This window comes from Chiloscyllium punctatum, chromosome 8 (assembly GCF_047496795.1).
Source record: "Chiloscyllium punctatum isolate Juve2018m chromosome 8, sChiPun1.3, whole genome shotgun sequence".
NCBI classification, from domain to species: Eukaryota; Metazoa; Chordata; class Chondrichthyes; order Orectolobiformes; family Hemiscylliidae; genus Chiloscyllium; species Chiloscyllium punctatum.
Genome location: NC_092746.1, coordinates 24,641,901 through 24,657,895, shown reverse-complemented (window position 1 = coordinate 24,657,895; position 15,995 = coordinate 24,641,901).

The following is a 15,995-nucleotide window of genomic DNA, read 5'->3' as shown; positions in this document are numbered from 1 at the left end:
CTTTCTCCAAGCCATACTGTCAGTCTGCCTTGTATTTGTGGTGCCTGTCTCATGGAGATGAGTGGTCTTGGCAGGGACCTAACCCACCTCCCACAGTTAAAATTGTAAGCAGGAAGCTGGTGAGTGCCAGTATTTTCAGGCTGTGACTGTCGCCACTCCTGGCATAGTGGGAAAATCCTGCCTTAAAGCCCTGTTACTATTGCCTTCTATTAAATTTCACCTTTATTGTTTTAATCAACATAGACCACTGAATAATTGTATTAAATTCACAGGAATCCATCGTGGGTGGAGTATGGCTGAATTATCTCTTTAGACACACCGTAACATTATATGAGCGTATATAAACTCAAAAGGCTTTTTTCTGGTCTTTATAAAAGCAATTACAAGATATTTAGTTCGATATTCACTTTTCTTTCCCTAGCACTGAAGTGAATTACAGCAGCCCAAACTCTTGCCTCACTCTGTAACAGGATTAAGTTCAACTTAAGTATGGTACAGTGAACCAAAGAGGGAGCTTGCAAAGAGGAAAGACAATTTGATGTATTACGTTTTCTGAATGATTTTAAATTGTATGAGATGCAGTCAAGTGTTGGTAAAATCTTACATAATGTTATTCCAAAAAGTACCACTGCGAGCAGGTTTCATATTTTATTTTCAAATCATGACCTTAAGTTATCTTACTTCCTAACCTGTGACTGCTGGCAAGCTTCAATTTATAACAATAAATTATAATTGGGAGTGTTCTGTTTTCAAGAGAATGCTAAGGCATCCAACCACAGCAGATGCCTGTTTCAATGTTTCAGACTAGATGACCTAATCTTCAACCATTGAAGCTAAATGACATATAGATGCAGCACTTGCAGTCATTCAAAAGCACATACTGTTGGTTTATTTTGCAAATCAGTGTTTTTTCACATTTGTCATTATTTGAAGTTAGATACAATACCCTGATTTTCCAATGAGTAAGTGGTTGTTTCGACTGCATTGAGAACCTGCAGAATTTCCAGCATTTAAGGGTCTGAGGGAATTGCTTTAGAAATTGAAGATTCTGATGGGCTCTTTTTCATCCAGTTGGACCCCTCCAAAAATATCCATTCAATTTGAAAAATAAGGAATGTTCTGCTGGAGCTAAGTTAATAACACTCAGGAGAAGTTAGACAGTTGAATGCCTAGCCTAGTACCTGAATGAGCCCTCAACTTACCATGCACACCTCTATTCACACCTCCCCTAGTCCCATTATACACGGGGGACACTGATTTCATGTGATCTCTTCCCCTCAGGGCTCAACATCCGCCTCACCCCTTGCAAACCTGATAGCCTGCCACCCCTCCATTGCCAGACCTGACAATTCCCTCCACCTCCAGGGTTGGAGACCACTGCTGGACCTGACATTCCCAGTCCCCTTGTGACTTAACTCCTCCCACCACCTTGACCAACATGACACCCCTTCTCCCTGCCAGACCATAGGCAGAGGAGAAAGATCAGACCCTGTACTTACAGGTCTCACTGTAAATTTGTTTAACTGTCTGAACGTCATGTGCTGGAGCAGGACTTGCTCATGAAAGGACGAGGTACCATTCCCCTCCTGGTGTCTATTAAGGTCATCACTGCTCTGAATTTCTCATAATATATTTTGAAATTTACTTACACTGCACTTCATAATGTTGCATTTATGTTGCTGACAATTTGTTCACCAATTCCTCACTCAATAAATAGATCTGGAATGTAACCGATGCCATTTTCCCCACAGCACAGATCTTCATATCCTTCCCACCTGATGAGATGAGTAAAGCAGTTTATGCAGTTGGCTTCTCCACCTTTGCTGACTTTCCCCAGTTGCAGGACCCACCCTATGTTTTTTTTGAGAGTGCCTTATCACCAAATTGCTGAGTTTGTCAACAGAAAAGGCTTCCACTCCATTAAAGCTTAAATTATATTTGAACATTGATGCCAAATTCCGGAGGTCAGCACTGGATATGCCGGGAACGGCCACAGCTCCTATATATATCAAATCAATATGTCCTTTATAACCAAAAAACCATTTGGTAACAATGATATGTCTTGAAATGTACTCAGAAATACACACACTCATATGCTGCTTTGAAAAAAAATCTGTTGCTCTTACAGCCCTGTAAAAATGTCAATCAGACAAAGCTATTGTAATATCATTAATGGAAATTGTCTTCATTTCATACTACTTAATGTTGTCTAAAAAACAGCATACAGGGATTGAGAAATGTTCAAAGAAAGAATAGCTCAGAAGGACCTCATAAAAATTTCAGTTAGTTAATGTCAAACACTCCATTTCCAGTTATGAAAACAGACTCCTGTTGAACCAATCTATTAGAGTATCTTGGATCCCTGCCAAAGATTCATTATAAATGGGGAATAAATTGGCAGATGGAGAGTAATGTGAGGATATACATTTTGTGACAAAAACGTAAGAATAGCAAAATGATATGTTATTTAAGTCAGGAGATACTATAGCTAGCTGCAGGACAAAGGGATTTGGGTGTTTTTGTACATGAAACACAAGAAGTTCGCATACTTTAGGAATAAATAATCTGAAAGGCAAGTGGAATGATGGTCATTATTGCAAAAAGGGACAGAGTGTAAAATTAAAAGTCTTGCTACAACTGTACAGGATGTTAGTGAGACCACAGCTAGAGTACTGTTCACAACTTTGGTGGTTTTGTTTAAGGAGGGATTCACTTGCATTGGAAGCAGTTAAGAGAAGGTTCATAGGTTGATTTTTGGATTAATGAAAGGTTAAATAATTGGACGGATTAGAATGTAGAGGAATTGACATGGAACAGAGCAGAGAAAGTTTTGGAGCATCGGAGCTGAAAAAGGAATTTAACCTTGGTGTAAACTTCAGAATAAGAGTTTATCTATTCAAGATGGAAATGAGAAATAAAGTCTTCTGTCAGATGCTTATAAATCTTTGCAAATTTCTATCCTAAAGAGTGTGTATCATTGACTATGTGCAAGTCTGAGATGGAGAGAGTTTTGGGGCTATAGGATATTTAAGCAAGAAAATGGGAGTGCAATTTATGGCCCCTCTGCTGAGCATGTTTTTGGTAGGGGTGCATAATTATTATGATGGGTGGCTCACCCACCACCTCCCTGCCCACCCTAACTCAGCCTCTCCAGCATGCTGGGAGGGCTCTAAAATTGGTAACCATTCACCAGTTTGAATAAAATCCATTGTGCCCTTCCATGGCCGAAAGACAGACTGCAATTCCAGGAGGGGTTCCACAGCCCCAGGAAGGAGATGGTTGAGGAGGACCTTGGCGAAGACTTTTCCAACAGTCGACACAGGGAGATTCCCTTGTAGTTACCATGGTCGGATCAGTTTGCCTTTTTGAAAATGCTCATTACTGTGGCATCTCAGGCCTCCCGGGGTGCTCGACTCCTTCCATACAAGGCAGACAAAGGTGTGTGACTGCAGCAGGAGCTTTTTACCACTGCACTTCAATGCTTCAGTGGGGACTGCTCCAGCAGCCTTGATGCTTTTAATCTGGTGGATGGCCTTCTCTACTTCGTGCAAGGTTAGGATGTTGCTGAGCTCATGGCATGTAGCATGCTGTGGGATGCATTCACTGAAGTTGCCCCCCCTGCATTGATTGATGGCTTCTTTATTTCTGGCCAGCAGTGGGGTGGGGAATCGGGTGTTTGGTCCATATGTAGTATTGATAGTACAGAAGAAATTCTACATATCATGTTGTTGGCTATTCGTTGGGCCTCCAGTGCTTCCTCCACCCACCACCTGTTCATGTCACGGGTGTGATGGATGATGGCGGTCTTAAGGGTGGACCAGAGGCTGTTGGATCCTGTGACTCAGGGCTGCGTCGGGTCACTAGGTTTGTGGAGACAGGCTGGTTTTATGAGGCTATTTTTTTCTGGGCCTTTGAGTGCCTTAATGTTAAATTTTATCTGGCTCTGCTTCTTTGTCTCAGCTGTGGCATGGCTATATTTATGTTGATCTTGGCTCAGATCAGGCGATGGTCTGTCCAGCAGCCTTTGGTGCCAGTCCTGGCGCAAGTGATTTTTAACGTCTTTTCAATCCCTCACTCTGACGATGGCATAGTGAAGGAGGTGTCAGTGTTTGGGTGCTGCCGTGTTGTCTTGTATTTGTCTCTTTGGCGGAACAGTGTGTTGGTGATGAGGAGATTGTGTTTGCCGCATTCAGTCAGGAGAAGGGTGCCATTGGAGTTTTGCTTCCCGACTCCCTCTTTCCTGATTATATCGCCCCAAAGGTCTGCACTTCTGCTGACTCTGGCATTGGAGTTGCCAAGGTCAATTATTGTGTCCACTGCAGGGACCCATGAGAGAGATTGGTCAAGACTGGAGTAGAATTCCTCCTTGTCCTCAGCTACTGTATCGAGCGTTGGTGCATCACTATTGAATACTGTGACATACCGGTTCTGAACAAGGATGGATCAGAGTGTCATGAGGTGTTTGCTTATTCCACAGGGGGAGCCTTTGAGTTGGTCCACCGGTTCAGTTTTGACGGTGAAGCTAACTCCATGGATGTGGCACTCTTTTTCAGCCTTGCCATTCCACAGAAAAGTGTGGCCACCACCTCTCTCTCTGAGCCATCCTTCCCCTGTCCAATGGGTTTCACTCAGGGCGGCAATGTCACTATCCTAGTGCCTGAGTTCCTGAGCAATAGCGGCAGTGCAGCATTCAGGCTGTCGGTGGTAGGACTGTCTGTAAGGGTCCTGATGTTCCGGGTCCCATACTTCATTCTGGGGATGTGTATGGTGCTTGTGTGACAGTTCTTTTAACGTGGGGAAACTGTTGCACATCGGTTACCAGTCAGACTTAGCAGCACCAGGTCTTGGTCTAGTGGTGAAGAGTGTCCAAGACAACTGGAATCGAGGGACTGCTGTTTGGCCTTAGAATGTCTGCAGGTGACTGCAGACAAACAGTTCAGTGCTGGGCAGCGCCTCCCATAGGTGGACTGCAGACAAACAGTTCAGCGTTGGGCAGCACCTCCCGCAGGTGGACTGCAGACAAACAGTTCAGCGTTGGGCAGGGTTAGTGCGAGGTTTGAGGTGAGGGGAGTGGGAGGAAGGGGAGAGGACAAGGACGGCGTGGTTGCTGGCAGAGTACTGGTCATTCTCAATCTGCTTATATAATCCCCCATTCCAGTGTTTTTACAACCCCCAATAATTTTATAACACCCCCCCCAGCCCAGTAATTCTTATAACTTCCCCAGAGTGTAATGTTAAGAAAACCCTCCCAATAATTCTAAAGCAACTCCCCCAGCCCAGTGTTTTTATAACCTTCCCAGTAATTTTATAACACTCTCTCAACCCAGCAATTTACTTTATTAACACTACCCGAGAGCCCAATGTTTTATAAAACACTCCACCCAGTTTCAGTGCTTTTTAATGAACAGCCCCAGCCCTATAACTTATAATAACCTCCCACCCTAGTAGCCCAGTAATTTTGTAAACTACTCACCCACCAGTTCATTTATAAACACCCACAACCTAATTTAATTTTTTTTTTATCAACTACCTCCACCACCAGCCCAGTCATTTTACAAACCCCCACCAGCAGCCTAGTGATGTCACAATCTTGGTTTTCATTCTTGGCAACAGACCTTAGAGCACAGAGTAAAATGTCATTGAGCTACTGGGGGTGAATGGTTACAAAACCTCTTCATCTTTCTCCAGGTCTCCTTTGCTAATGCACACTCCAGCAGCAGATGCATAATGATCTCTTTTTCACCACAGCTATTTTGGTGGCAGTTCCTTTCTGGGTCTCTGGTTGGGGCACATGTAGACCAGGAGATCCCAAGTGTAGCAAACCTGACAATCCCATTCAAGGCAAATAAATGTTATGGATCAGTTTTAAAATTGACATTAAGCTCCTTATAGAATATTCAAGAGCCAAGCGTCTGTTTTTACTGGCCACACAACCAATCTCAATCTCCAAAATGTTTCTAATATTGTCTAGACATGGAAGGTAGGCCCTCAGATATTTTTAACTAGAAAACAGACAAACGGGGTTCAACTTCAGCCCATTGTTATAAAGTGGTGCTAGCAAAAGGGAGGGCACATGGATTTGGAGGTAACTTCATGATAAATGACTGAAAGTTTGGAGACAGACAGCAAGGATAAAGGGCTCATAATTTGTTTGGGAAATGTGACAACTAATGGCCTCAGATTCTCACAGTATGTGTTAATAAGAGATGGAAAAACTGAAAATTCTATAGTGAACTTTACAGATAACACTGAATCAGGTTGTGTAGGTAGGGGAAAGAGACACAAGGGACATAAATTAAGTGACTGGACAACACTATGTCAAATGGAGTTCAGTTTGTAGAATCCACATAAATCTGAGGAAGACATATTGGAAATTTTTTAATGTTTAAGGATTAAGAATAATGGAGATGAAAAAGTGACCTATGTATGTATGCTCAAATCACAAAGCAGCTAATAGTCACAAATAGAAAATAACCTAAAAGGATGAGAAAGTGCTGGCCTTTATTACAAGTGGACTGGAATTCAAAGTGAAGAAATTCTGTTTCAGTTGGACAGATTCTTTGTCAGACACAAACAGAGTCATGTACAGCATGGAAACAGACCCTTCAGTCCAACTCGTCCATGCTGACCAGATATCCTAAATTAATCTAGTCCCATTTGCCAGCATTTGGCCCATATCCCTCAAAACTCTTCCTATTCATGTACCCATCCAGATGCCTTTAAAATTCGGTTATTGTACCAGCCTCCACCACTTCCTCTGGCAACTCATTCCATACACGCACCACCCTCTGCGTGAAAAAGTTCCCCTTTAGGTCCTTTTTAAATCTTTCCCCTCTCGCCTTAAAGCTGTGCCCTCTAGACTATTCACCCTATCCATGCCCCTCATGATTTTATAAACCTCTATAAGCTCACACCTCAGCCTCAGATGCTCTAGAGAGAACAGCCCCAGCTTGTTCAGCCTCTCCTTGTAGCTCAAAACCTCCAATCCCAGCAACATCCTAGTAAATCATTTCTGAACCCTTTTTGTTTAAGGTTCATTTTGATATGGGCAATAAAACTCAAGAAGGATAAACTGGCCTGTGTGATTCACAGTCATTGGAATTATACCAAAACTTAAAAGTTTAAATGTGAAGACAAGTTGAATTTTTAAAAATATTTTCCTGAGATAAATATATTAAGAAATAAAGTCAAAAGGGAAGTAAATTGATCTGAATGACAGGGAAACTATAATCTCATTGAAGGACAGAAAAGGTTTGAGGAGCTGACCATCCTATTTATTCCCACGTTAATTCTTGCGGGGTGAAGAACATAATAACTCATCTGGTGTTTATTTCAGTTAAATGTTATGTTGGCTGGATTTCATTGGTATTTTGCCCTTGAGAAACTGGCCTAATGTTTAGTGTAACAGAAGCTTCTCTGAGAAACAGTCACCAGGTTGATTATTGCTTTAAGAAGTCAGTTCACAAGCCATGATCAACAAACAAAATATTATCGCATTAAAGGCACTTCACTGTTAGCCTAACATTATAAACATAACCATTTAAAATATAATATCAAATTTTGAAAAAAATATGTTTTGCTTGTCCTACCTTGCCTTTTGCTATATTTTTTACTTCTTCTCATACTCGTTCATTTTCATGATTTTAAACTATTTTGTTAAACTAATCCTCTGTAATAAGCACTTCTCCTTTAAAAATTGATTTTAAAAATATTTGCTGGTTTTTCTTTCCTGCTGAAAGACTATTCTATCAGACAAATGAAGTGGCAAAATGAAGACTGAAGAATTTTTACACTTCAAGAGAAACTTGCCTCATTACAATCAACTTGTCAGTGCCTTCACAGTTTAATTTAGTTTAAAGATAAGATCTCATCAGTGGCACAGTAGGAGTTAATGCTTGATGAACATCATAAATGTGTTCTGGGATACAGAAACTAGATTCAGTATTTCCTCTGTTAAACCGTGAAGCTCAGAACGGTAGTTACATAATTCAGATTCTAATAGCTTGTGGTTTTCAAAAGCTTTTATTACATTTTCTTAGACAATGTATGGTCACCAGCTGTAGGCAAATCCAAGCTCTCTAAGCTAGTTTTTTTTAAAAAATGGTTTTCAAGTCTCTTGAAAGCAAACCTTAAGAGATAAAATCATTTGGTTACCTAAAGACTTTATCATTCTAATATTAACCCTGTAATACATTATTTGAAGTAAATCAACAATAAGTGGTAAATTTGATTGTCTTTTCCTCTTTCTCTTCTTTCATTTTGACCTGTTTTGAGGGCAGAATGGTCAACATCCTGACACTGGGCTCAAGATGACTAAGACTTAACTGAATTTGGAACTTGGGACACAGCTACGTATTTTTAGAGGTTTGCTGACATGAATTGATTGTCCGTAAGTGACTGTCCAATTTGAAGTGAATCAGTTTAGTTCAGCTTTATTACTGCCAACCGTCCACGGGCAAGTCTTAGGAGAATGTAAGAGGTCATCAGGGGCGAGGTAATGGTGATAATGGCACAGGTTGGAAGCAGTTCATGTTCAACATCTGCAGCCTGGAGGAAGAGATAGGCTTCATTAGAGGAAGTTTCAAAGGAAATATTTTCCTGTCACGTGGCAGTCTCCAACAGTCCCTTTCAGGCTCAATTTTATATATCTTTCCCAATGATAAATTCTGCACTTGCCTACATTGGGCACTTGCCTAACTCTGGGAGAACATAAAAAGCCTGAGCAAATCTGGCCGAGCACATGCTTTGTTCAGGTCAACTGAATTTCCAGATATTCCTGAAATAAGTGTTCGGCAAATTCTCAATGTGCACAAAGATCTACTAGTTTCACATGACCTTGATTGATGCCCAATTTAGGCAAGTGCAGAATCAACCATTGGGAAGGATAGATAAATTTCAGAATGTCAAAGGATGGGGGCAAGGGACCAGAAATCGATGCACTTTGAATAAAGTCCATATCTTCTTTATTCATCGTCCATTTCATGGTGCAGCCATATTTCATTTTATGTCAAGAACAGAGGAGCACTTTCCTGCCATGAGTGTCTGGATATAGACATGAGGGTTTCCTCTGTCCTGAATGGAGTATCAGACTATGTACGCATGTCATTGGTGACAGCCAGTAAGCACATGGTTTGTCTGCTATCACTTATGGTTCATAAAGCTGGCTATATCCTTCCCTTGGACATAGACGTCAGTGTAAAGGCCTGAGACACCACAGGCTTAATTTTGAAGTCCCAAAATTGGAGAAAATGCGGGTGGGAAGACCAAAATTATTGTTAACAGATGGTTTGGCTTGTTTCCACCAGTGGCCATTTGCAAGGCATAGTGAAGGGCGCAGCGTAGGAAACCCTCTTTTACTTGTGAAAAGGAGGTCAGGTCTTGTAAGATTATCATTGGAGCATGTAGGCTTCAAAAGCTACCAGAAGCCAGCTGAGCAAGAACAAATGGGAATGGTCATAGAGGTGAGGCAGAAGGTCAGGAAGCTTCTTGGAAAGTACATCAGAGACATCTTTCAGAGGGCATTTTTAAGGGCCACCAACTAGGACTCAGACTTCACCATGCTTCACTCCACTCAGCATTCCTTTAACATTATTTTCCCATTTGTTTGTGCTCTGTTAATGTCTGCATTAGCCAATTCCTCATTATTGGTGAACTCAATATTTACCTGAATTACTCTTACCCTCTCTCTTCTAAATTTATACCCATCCTGGTCCTCCCTACATTTCTCCCATCATTTCTTCTATTAATATTCAATCAGCCCAATAACTTGGCCATGTCCAATGTTCTCAATTCACTTGCTCTCAAGCACAGCAAAGATCATCTCCAACCATTTTCTTACATCAATCAACTTGCATCCCCTTTCCATGTCCTTCCTATTTTCTTCTTGTCCGTTCCTGAAAAGTAAATCACTCCCAGTGACTTCGAGATACAAGGGTTATTGGGTCTCAGTTTCCTCTGCCAAAACTACCCACTGCTCTACGAGCAATCTGAAGAGCAAGCATTTGTGCATGGGAAATCATGTCTCACAAACTTGATAGAGTTTTTTGAAGAAGTAACAAAGAGGATTGATGAGGGCAGAGCAGTAGATGTGATCTATATAGACTTCAGTAAGATGTTCCACAATGTTCCCCATGGGAGACTGATTAGCAAGGTCACATCTAATGGAATACATGGAGAACTAGCCATTTGGATACAGAACAGGCTCAAAGGTAGAAGACTGAGGGTGGTGGTGAAGGGTTGTTTTTCAGACTGGAGGCCTGTGACCAGTGGAGTGCCACAAGGATTGGTGATGGGTCCTCTACTTTTTGTCATTTACATAAATGATTTGGATGCGAGCATAAGAGGTACAGTTAGTAAGTTTGCCGATTACACCAAAATTGGAGATGTAGTGGACAGTGAAGAGGGTTACCTCAGATTACAACAGGATCTTGACCAGATGGGCGATTGGGCTGAGAAGTGGCAGATGGAGTTTAATTCAGATAAATGCAAGGTGCTGCATTTTGGGAAAGCAAACCCTATCAGGACTTATACACTTAATGGTAAGATCCTAGGGAGTATTGCTGAACAAAGAGACCTTGGAGTGCAGGTTCATAACTCCTTGAAAGTGGATTCGCAAGTAGATAGGATAGTGAAGAAGGCGTTTGGTATGCTTTCTTTTAGTCAGAACATTGAGTACAGGAGTTGGGAGTCATGTTGTGGCTGTACAGGACATTGGTTAGGCCACTGTTGGAATATTGCGTGCAATTCTGGTCTCCTTCCTATCGGAAAGATGTTGTGAAACTTGAAAGGGTTCAGAAAAGATTTACAAGGATGTTGCCAGGGTTGGAGGATTTGGGCTACAGGGGGAGGCTGAACAGGCTGGGCTGTTTTCCCTGGAGCGTCGGAGGCTGAGAGGTGACCTTATAGAGGTTTACAAAATTATGAAAGGCATTGATAGGGTAAATAGGCAAAGTCTTTTCCCTGGGGTCGGAGAGTCCAGAACTAGAGGGCATAAATTTAGGATGAGAGGGAAAAGATATGAAAGAGACCTACTTTTTCCACACAGGGGGTGGTACAGGTATGGAATGAGCTGCCAGAGGAAGTGGTGGAGGCTGGTACAATTGTAACATTTAAGAGGCATTTGGATGGGTATATGAATAGGAAGGGTTTGAAGGGATATGGGCCGGGTGCTGGCAGGTGGGACTAGATTGGGTTGGGATATCTGGTCGGCATGGATGGGTTGGACCAAATGGTTTGTTTCCATGCTGTACATCTCTATGATTCTATGACTATAACACCAGCTTCCATTTTTCCATTACCAAAAGTCTCCTTAATCCTTTATTCTCTTCCCCCTCCACTATTGCCTGAAACAACAACTGTGAAAAATTCATGGAAATCCTTCATTTCAAGTTTTAAAACAATCCACCTCAACCCTCCATCTGCTGTTCCATCACCTTTCCCAGCATTCCATTGTCTTAACTCAAAATCTGTGTCTTTCCCCACATGCCATTATCCAGCTCAGTTTCAGACTGGACTTCTGTTCTCTCGATACCATTCCTATTGAACAGTTGGCTAACTGACTTCAGTTGGCTAACTGACTTAATTTCCTGACCTCCATACTATCTTACAACCAACTGAGGAGGGGTCAAATGGCTCCCCTTTTCACACTCTCCATAACAGACTTTTTGTTTGGAAGGAAATTTGCCAATTGTGAATACTTAACAGTTTACAAGCTGCAATCATTTTTTTAAAAAGTCAAATTTTAACAAAGAAAGAGGTTAGCACTTGAAGTACGCATTTACACAAATACAGATTACAGTGTGGTGGATAATCAATTGGCCAAATTAAAGTCCACAGTCAATGCATATGCTCAAAAGACACAAAGGTGTTGGTTTGTCATGTGATCATTTTCTCAAATTATCAGTAATTCAAACATGATCATATATTCCAGTTGTAACTTGATAAGTTTGTTGCTTAGCTCATGTCTGAAAAACTAACTTAAAACAGGGTCCCACTGTTGCAGAAATTAGTCTTTAATGGTTCATTTCCAACAATTTGATACTGCAGGTGATTGCTATAGATGCCTTGTTAGTAGTACGGAAATGGAGCGGTCTTGTGGTGCAGTGATAGCATCTCCTCTAAGATTACTGTTTAAATGCAAGTTAATCTTGAGAGAATTTAAGCAAATAAGCATGCAATTTGAATGTGTCACTTTGCAAATTGGTTGAAGCGTGAAATGTGCTTCGCATACTGCTTAAATATTTCCCTTTTGACTAGCAACAATCCATTTTCTTCTCAAAATAAGGTGCTCAGTACATGTTTACAAAAACTGATTGGTATTTAGACTTTCTGCATTGCTTCGCATATATTGTTACACCATTAAACTTTAGTGCCATTCAAAAGTTTCCCTCAATTGCAAATGTAAAAAAAATCGCCACAGTACAAATGTATGAGATAGGACAATGACAGATTATGTTACACTAGAGAATAACCATGGATGAAGCCAAATAATGCAAATTTATGTGAGTAGAAAATGTAAGTGCATGAGGTGAAACAGCGCAAATCTGTGTGATCAATGTGTGAGGCTAGATAGAGCATGGATGAGGTTAGAAATTGCAGATATGTGAGGTTGATGCAGATGTGTATGACAAACATTTGCAGATATATGAGGCTTTTGTTAATCTATGTATTTCCAGGTGAATACAAAATCTTTCCCGTAATATGACTCTTTTAAGTTTATTCACTCCTGATATTAGTTACTGCAATAACATCTCTCTCCATTTTTAAACCAATATTGCATTTGGTACAATTTAACTGGGAAGGTTAAATCATGCCCCACATTTCCTCAAGCTGCCTGAATGTGTGCAAAATTCTAATTAGATCACCAAAAGGACCAATTTATCTGATTTACTGTTTAGATTAGATTACTTACAGTGTGGAAACAGGCCCTTCGGCCCAACAAGTCCACACCGCACCCGCCGAAGCGCAACCCACCCATACCCCTACATGTACCCATTCACCTAGCACTACGGGCAATTTAGCATGGCCAATTCACCTGTCCTGCACATCTTTGGAGTGTGGGAGGATACCGGAGCAAACCCACACAGACACGGGGAGAACGTGCAAACTCCACACAGAGAGTCGCCTGAGGCGGGAACTGAACCCGGATCTCTGGCGCTGTGAGGCAGCAGTGCTAACCACTGTGCCACCGTGCCGCCCTACTGTTATTTAGGAGAAAGAAAACTTACATCAGTTTTCATCAATAACAGAGAATAACTTTATTTATTGTAATATATTTAACTTTAACAAAAGACAGAGAAAAAAAATTTCAAATCTGCCTCTATTTGACTTAAAGTATACCCTTTCAAAAACCCCAAACACAAATGTGTGCACACATGCGGTTAAGTCAGATTAAAAGATAAAAGGATTGACACAAATATTACCATAGAACAGGCATGTGGACAATGCAAACATAATGCCAAAATCACAAGCTCAGGTTTCAACAGTTTTTTTAAAATTGTCCCACACACTCTTGTTTTTTATGTTGGTATGGTGATGGTCATCTTCAATTTGATAGCTAATCAGGTGAACTTTGATCTATTTAGAATTATTTCTTTTTTTGGATTTCTGTCTTTTTCCCACACGGAGAGAGACTGAGAGAGAGAGAATTGGATGTATTCCGATTTGTAGACTCTGAATGATTCTCTCTCTGCTACCCTGGCATTTTGAGATTTTAACATGCTGTTGATGCTGCCTGAACTGCTGTGCTCTTCCAGCACCACTAATCCACAAACAGAGGACTTGTCAGGCAGGATTTTCTTAAGCCAAAAGACTCTAGGTGTCATTCAATCTCAAGCTCGCTCCTTCACTGATTCAAAAAGCAATATTGTATTTGTTAAGACGATATCAGACTAATTAGCAAGATATGATCTCATGGAATACAGGGAGAACTAGCCATTTGGATACAGAACTGGCTCAAAGGCAGAAGATATAGAGTGGTGGGGGAGGGTTGTTTTTCAGACTGGAGGCCTGTGACCAGTGGAATGCCACAAGGATTGGTGCTGGGTCCATTGCTTTTTGTCATTTATATAAGTGATTTGGATGTGAACATAAGAGGTATAGTTAGGAAGTTAGCAAATGACACCAAAATTGGAGGTGTAGTTGTGGGATATAAGTAGAGTTACTTCTGCATTCATAATTACTTATGCAAGGTAAATGCACTCACACCAGTGTATAATTGTTTCAACCAAGAGCTGAGTCAACAAGAATGAAAACTATGTGGAGGAAATATATAATTGTTTTTGTATTAGCTAAGATGTGCATACAAGAATGAAACGTGCCACCAAACAATGGTAGATGTTATAGACAAATAGATAAGGTGCTGTGAGGATGTAGGTTAAGCCAGATATGCTTGTACAAGCAGTAGTTATAAGCAACTATTTCCCACTTTTGCAAAAACACAAAAACAAACCCCAATTAAAAGGTCATAAGGATCAATATGGTTGGGGAAAGGGAGGAAATATCACAGGTGGGGGAAGTAGATAATAGTGAAGGGGGATATACCTAACAATGGGCCACAGCAGGATGTGGTGAAATGGCCGAGTAAAAGTTGTACTTTGTTATGCACATGGCCGGATAAGGCAAGAGATAAACAATAGTAATGGGCACCAGGTTTGGAGTAGTGAATCCTATATAAGATATGTCCTTGCTAAACTCTGGGTGCCCTATTCCAGGCACCACGCTTGCAAACGTATAATAAACAAACTGATTGCTTCAGATCTTGCCTCGGACTGAAATTATTGAAGTGAGTGAGCTTTGTTTCTCACATAGTGGATAGCAAAGAAGGTTACCTCAGATTACAACAGGATCTTGATCAGATGGGCCAATGGGCTGAGGAGTGACAGGTGGAGTTTAATTTAAATAAATGTGAGGTGCTGCATTTTGGGAAAGCAAATCAAAGCAGGACTTATACATTTAATAGTAAGGTCCTGGGGAGTGTTGCTGAACAAAGAGACTTTGGAGTGCAGGTTCATGGCTCCTTGAAAGTGGAGTCGCAGGTAGATAGGATAGTAAAGGTATGCTTTCCTTTATTGATTAGAGTATTGAGTGCAGGAGTTGGGAGGTCATGTTGCAGCTGTACAGGACATTGGTTAGGCCACTTTTGGAATATTGTGTGCAGTTCTGGTCTCCTTCCTATTAGAAGGATGTTGTGAAACTTGAAAGGGTTTAGAAAAGATTTACAAGGATGTTGCCAGGGTTGGAGGATTTGAGCTATAGGGAGAGGTTGAATAGGCTGGGGCTGTTTTCCCTGGAGCGTCGGAGGCTGAGGGGAATCTGATAGAGGTTTACAAAATTATGAGGGGCATGGATAGGGTAAATAGTCAAGGTCTTTTCCCTGGGTGGGGGAGTCCAGAACTAGAGGGCATAGATTGAGGGTGAGAGGAGAAAGATATAAAAAGGGCCTGAGGGCAACTTCTTCATGCAGAGAGTGGTGCATGTATGGAATGGGCTGCCAGACGAAGTGGTGGAGGCTGGTACAATTGCAATTTTTAAAAGGCATCTGCATGGGTACATGAACAGGAAGTGTTTGAAGGAATATGGGCCGGGTGCTGGCAGGTCGGACTAGATTGGGTTGGAATATGTGGTCGGCATGGGTTGGACTGAAGTGTCTGTTTCTGTGCTTTACATCTCTATGACTCTATGACTCATCCTGCCTCTAGTTGGAAATATAAAGACTGGCTAATCTGGAACAAAAACAGAAATTGCTGAAGAAACTCAGCAGGTCTGGCAGCATCTGTGGGAAGAAAGCATTTGATTTATCTGAAGCTGATTGGGAAGAAAGTTGACCACAAACCCATTCTGAATGGGTTTTTGAAGAGACACTATCTCACCTTCAAGCCCCAGATGAGGACATACTGACTAGGTTTTGTGTCGACTCTGTCTCACCCTAAATCTACACGAGTATATAGTGACATAAAACAGTATTTGTATAGATGGTCTCACACTGATTCTAGATG